The following is a 6,249-nucleotide window of genomic DNA, read 5'->3' as shown; positions in this document are numbered from 1 at the left end:
AACCTCTTCGTCTCAGACAATCACTTATACCTTACGTCCTCGATTACTACAATCTCTGTCTTCCTCTACAAATCTCGCTCATAAATAGAGACTAATGCCTGATCTCTCAACACATATCTTGTAAACCTGTCCCTCCTTCTTGTCAGTGTTTTCCGGGCGTTCCTCTTCTCGCCGATTCGGAGGAGAACCTCCTCGTTCCACACCTTATAAGTCCACCTAATTTTCAACATTATTGTTCGACACTACATCTCAAATGCTTCGTTTTTCCTCTTTTCCGCTTTTTCACTGTCCATGATATACTACCAAACGTTGTTGTTCTCCAGACGTAACCATATATGACGGTAGTATCTGTTCCCGAAAGAACAGTTACCGTTGATGACCATGCAGCTTTGCTAGACATGAAATGATAATTAAATGGACACCCTAGCTGCAAACAGGCGTTCATGTACTTCATTGGGGACATGTTGAAAAAGTGTGTCCCGACCGGGACTCGAACCCGGGATCTCCTGCTTACATGGCAGGCGCTCTATCCAGCTGAACCACCGAGGGCACAGAGGATAGTGCGCCTGCAGGGACTTATCCCTTGCACGCTCCCCGTGAGACCCACATTCCCAACATGTCCACACCACTACATTCGTAGTGCGCCTAATAGATGTTTGCCCATCATAAGCAGGAGATCCCGGGTTCGAGTCCCGGTCGGGACACACACTTTCAACATGTCCCCAATGAAGTACATCAACGCCTGTTCGCAGCTAGGGTGTCCATTTAATTGTCATTTCAAACGTGACTCCTAAGAAACCTCTTCCTCATGTTAAGGCCTATGTTTGATACTAGCAGTCTTCTTTCCGGCAGAAATGCCCTATCCTATGCTAATCTCCTTCCTATATCTTCCTTACTTCGTCCGTCGAGGATTATTTCGCTTCCAAGCTAGTAGAATTCCTTAACTTCGGCTAATTCCTGATCACTTTTAATGTTAAGTGTCTCGTTATTCGTATTTTTGCTACTGCTCATTACTTTCGTCTTTCTTAGGTTTAGTCCCAGTCCATATTCTGTACTTACTAGACTTCATTCCATTCAACCGATCTAGTAATTCTTTATCTCCAGTGAGGACAGCAATGTCGTCAACCAGTCTTATCACTGATATCCTTTCAGCCTGAATTTTAATCCATCTCTTCAACCTCTTTCTTATTTACAGATGGAACAGTAGGGGTAAAAGACTACAAATCTGTTTTAAACCATTTAATACGAGCACTTCGTTATTGGTCTCCCCCTTTTATTTTTCGCTCTTGCTTGTTCTACTGTACGTATTGTATGTACCCGTATTTCTCGATAGCTTACACAAATTTTTTCTCACAATTTCGAATATGTTGCACTATTTTACATTGTTCAACGCTTTTTCCAGGTCGACAAACCTGTGAGGTTTCTTGATTTTTCTTCAGTCTTGTTTCCATTATCAAGCACAGCGTCAGGACTGTCTCTCTGGTACCTTTACCTTTTCTAAAGCCAAACTGATCGTCATCTAACACATCCTTAATTTTCTTTTCCATTCTTCTGTATCAACGGAGAAATACCAGAGCCAACAGGTTGCAAATAATTTTTAATACATTGCCTTGAGTCGGACACCTCTAAGGATGTCTTCACCGGAATGACATTTTAACAACTCTATTAAATACATCGAAAAATAAGTTTGAATAGAAACATTAACAACGATGAAAATTTCGTAACAGAAAGGTTACTTACGTAAAGTTTTATTGCGAGCAGACAATCAGACTGGTCGCCCCAGTGGCTTACACTCATGCTAGGAAAAGCTGATACACGTAGCTCCGCCTATGGAGCCAGAACCGTGACATACGACAGTTTGAGACAACAGAAATAATCGAATGAAACGACAGTTAATCACAAAAACTAAAATTTAAAGGATGAGAGCTTAACGAATATTTGAAAGAACAAAGTAGTCAAGTAAATGAAGCACAACTGAGACCCATCTATTAAGCTTTACAGAACTAATTATTACATAATGTACAGAAACAGATGCACAGTCCAAAAACATCTGCATGAAGGAAAATTTAGTAGTACTTACCTATATGAGGTTTGGAGAAAAATATCTTTCGTAACTATAGGCAGGAAAACATAGTAAAAAGTAAAGGAATCAAAATTTTGCGAGTAGTTGATTAAAGCCATTTAAAATATTTTTGTTATGTAATTGTAACTGTTCGTTGGATATGAGGCCATCGTTCTCAGAATTATGCTTGAAAATCTCCAGCTCTTCGAATAGGTCGAGCCTGTGGCCTTTCTTTTCTCTATGTAAACTGGAAATGTCTTCAACACATTTCGGTTTATGGCCGGAAATTAAAAAATGATCAGCAAAAGTGGAATTACGTACGTTAGTACCTCTTTTTCGAATAAATGTTCCTTGTACCTGACAGTTCGTCCTATATAATAAACAGGACACGTAACGAATTTTTGTCAGCAACTTGAATACATGACCACAAAGCTGATTGTGTGGTAGTTCTTGCACTTATCTATTCTTGCTATCTTCGGAATTGAGTTGTACGTCGCCAGTCTCGTAATTTCTACATATCAGCTTCAATATTTGTTTGGTTCCCCCAATGATTTTATAAATTCCAATGGAATTTCCCTTCTGCCTTATTCATTATGATGTCTTCCAGAGCTCTTTTAAATTCAGACTCTGAATTCAGTCTCTATGTCTTCCACATCGACTCCAATTTCTTCTTCTATGACGTCATCGGACCTCTACCTCATGAAGGGCTTAAATGTACTCTCTCCACCTATCCGCTCATTCCTCTGCGTTTAACAGCAGAATTCACATTATCCCTTCATGTTACCACCCTTGCTTTTAATTTCACCGAAGAATGCTTTGGCTTTTCTAAATGCTCCTCTCGACGATTATTTTCTTTTCGATTTCTTCACATTTTTCCCGCAGCCATTTGGCTTTGGCTGCCCCGCTTTTTCTGTTTATTTCATTCCTAAAGAGTTATAGTGCTGTATTCCCGTCTTTCCCTGCAGTTTTATGTACATCATTTTTTCATCGATCAACTGAAGTATTCCTTCTGTTACCCATTGCTTCTTGGCAGCTATCTTCCTTGTATCTATATCTGACCTTCCGATATCCGTGATTACCCTTTTTAGAAATGTTTACATTAGCATTAACCAAACATACTTAGGCTGATGGCTTGAGTGGCTAGAATTCGCGGGGAGGGTTGTCTCATTTGAAGGTATGGCGTGTATGACCCCCGAATGTTGTGATTGCATGTAGACACGATATGTGAGCAGTCTTACATACAGGCGTTTAGAGAACATGACAGCACGTCATGAATAATCGAATTTTGTATGTGGGGTGATAACCATTGCAAGACACATGGTTTGAAGCATTTAGAAGACAGCACAAGAATTTGGATTTCCAAGGTTAACAATGTCTTGTGTGGACCTTGAGTATCGGAGAGTCGCTGTTTCCCGCGCGTCAACGGCTGCACAAGAAGAGCACAACACTTTGACTATAGGAAGTAACGTCATCTCCGCAGAACAATACGGGACGACCGACGACCTACTGAAAGTAAGATTTCCGTCGATTCGTTAGTGGGGCATGAGGAACCCATTTCCGCCGATTCGTTTGTGCGGTATCAGGAACCCATTTCTACCATGACAGTACTGATACAAACGCAGCGCATAATCTTCAGCACATGACGATCTATATCACATTCGGTTCCTTCGCATGACTTTTGGGAACTGTGCATGTGTATGTGCATTATACACTACTGGCGATTAAAATTGCTACACCAAGAAGAAATGTACGTGATAAACGGGTATTCATTGGACAAACATATTATACTAGAACTGACATGTGATTACATTTTCGCGCAATTTGGGTGCATAGATCCTGAGAAATCAGTACCCAGAAAACCACCTCTGGCCCTAATAACGGCCTTGATACTCCTTGGCTTTGACAGATTGGTTCAAATGGCTCTGAGCACTAAGCGACTTAACTTCTTAGGTCATCAGTCGCCTAGAACTTAGAACTAATTAAACCTAACTAACCTAAGGACATCACACACATCCATGCCCGAGGCAGGATTCGAACCTGCGACCGTAGCGGTCGCTCGGTTCCAGACTGTAGCGCCTAGAACCGCACGGCCACTCTGGCCGGCTAGTCAAACAGAGCTTGGATGGCGTGTACAGGTACAGCTGCCCACGCAGCTTCAAAACGATACCACAGTTCATCAAGAGTAGTGACTGGCGTATTGTGACGAGCCAGTTGCTCGGTCACCATTGACCAGACGTTTCCAATTGGTGAGAGATCTGGAGAATGTACTGGCCAGGGCAGCAGTCGAGCATTTTCTGTATCCAGAAAGGCCCATACAGGACCTGCAACATGCGGTAATGCATTATCCTGCTGAAATGTAGAGTTTCGCAGGGATCGAATGAAGGGTAGAGCCAAGGGTCGTAACACATCTGAAATGTATCGTCCACTTTTCAAAGTGCCGTCAATGCGAACAAGAGGTGACCGAGACGTGTAACCAATGGCACGTTACTTTCATCACGTGCAGTGTCAACAGTGAAGTAAGGAGGAGGTGATATTATGGTACGCAGGTTTATTCGTGGTTATGGTGTGGCCCCTTTCTTGCGCTTAATACCATGCTAAATGCATGGATCTTACAGCACTGTGTATTGTGAACACCGAAGAAGCATTTCGGAGGCGATTGTATCAGCATGACAGTGCACATTTCCATACAGCAATATCTGTGAGGGAGTCTTTTGTGGACAATAACATTCCTGGAATGGGCTAGCCTGTTCAGAACCGACCTGAACTCGCTTCAGTACCTTTTTGATGAGTTAGAATGTTGACTTCGCTCCAGACCCAAGCGTCCAACATCACTATCTTCTGTGGTATCGGTCCTTCAGGAAGAATAGGCTGCCATTCCTCCAAAGACAGACATTGCTTGGGAGGACTGAAATTCTTCCCAGCAAAGATTAAGCCTTCATAAATGCGAACGGTGGGCACATCGCACATTAATGTCCACTAAAAGGTGTTTGGGTGCTTTTCATGAGATAGTATATTATACAGATTTTATTTTAATCGTATGGCTAGGGCCCCCCGTCGGGCAGACCGTTCGCCGGTTGCCTTTCAATCTGACGCCACTTCGGCGACCTGCAGTCGATGAGGATGATAGGATGATGAGGACAGCACAACACCCAGTGCCTGGGTGGAGAAAATTCCCCGACCCAGCTGGGAACCGAACCCGAGTCAAGAGGACTGACAATCGGTCACGCTGACCATTCAGCCACCGGGGGCGGCCATTATACAGGTGAATTATATAGATTCTGAAGTCTAGATTTACCGCTATGTAGCTTCCATATGTTTGTGGTCTCTATTAGAAAATGTCTGAACTATCTTTACGGTACTGAGCCACCATAAGACGCTATAAAACAAAATAATGAAAGGAGACAATAATCTGTTGCAGCACTTTCAGTGTTCTGAAACGAGTATCAATTAAACATCACTGTACACTGGTCATTAATATTGGCCTTGAGCCTTATTGTACAAGTTAAGTGCTGTTAGCTTCTTCTATGTTCTTATTAATTTTGTTTAACAGTATCTTACGATGGTTCGTAAAAAGTAATATTGTGAGCTACGTGTAACACAGTCCCGTAAAGATGAAAGATTAGAAATAAAAATGCGGGTTATTGAGATGGGCGATTACACAAAAACTGAAAGAAAGGAAATTTTTATTTAATTTAAAAAATCTGTGTTACAAAAAATTCATTTATATTTGAGGCAATTTCGTATCATTAAAATTCGTTCACTTCTGAGCGTGACACGACCGTAGCGAATACCTGTCAGAGCAAATCACTACTTTATTAACACTTTGACTAACGCCCAGATAATACGGCTAGTGAGTTTGTCGTAGTGAAACTATTATTCATTCTTAATCCCTTATGTGAAGTAGAAAATACGAGAAAATTACGTGAGGTGTTGATTTTGCTTTTAAGTTATTCCACAATTTGTTAATCTAGTTCGAGGCGCAATCTGTTACATAATTGATCGACACTGTCAGGAAAATACGGCAACAGGTCAAAGCTGTTTTATTGTAGTTGAACATCCCCTCTTTTTGAGCCTCGTCGGTTGCTTTGAGGGGCGAACTGTGACCTTTCGCACGGCGGAGCAGACAAGAGAGAGAGTTAGCCTTTCGAAACTGGCATCAAAAATAATTTGCTGCGGAGCAATAACTT

General features: G+C 41.8%; 1 non-coding gene across 1 annotated transcript; it reads right to left on the bottom strand.

Annotated features, from left to right (window-relative positions):
- Nucleotides 1-475: 475 nt before the first annotated feature.
- Nucleotides 476-550, bottom strand: Trnat-ugu. Its single transcript has one exon. It is a non-coding gene; the product is annotated as a tRNA-Thr (tRNA).
- Between the last annotated feature and the right edge of the window lie 5,699 nt (nt 551-6,249).

The sequence above is a fragment of the Schistocerca americana genome, chromosome 3 (assembly GCF_021461395.2).
Source record: "Schistocerca americana isolate TAMUIC-IGC-003095 chromosome 3, iqSchAmer2.1, whole genome shotgun sequence".
NCBI classification, from domain to species: Eukaryota; Metazoa; Arthropoda; class Insecta; order Orthoptera; family Acrididae; genus Schistocerca; species Schistocerca americana.
The sequence above is the reverse complement of the archived record's forward strand: the minus strand, read 5'-3'. Positions and strand labels throughout refer to the sequence as shown.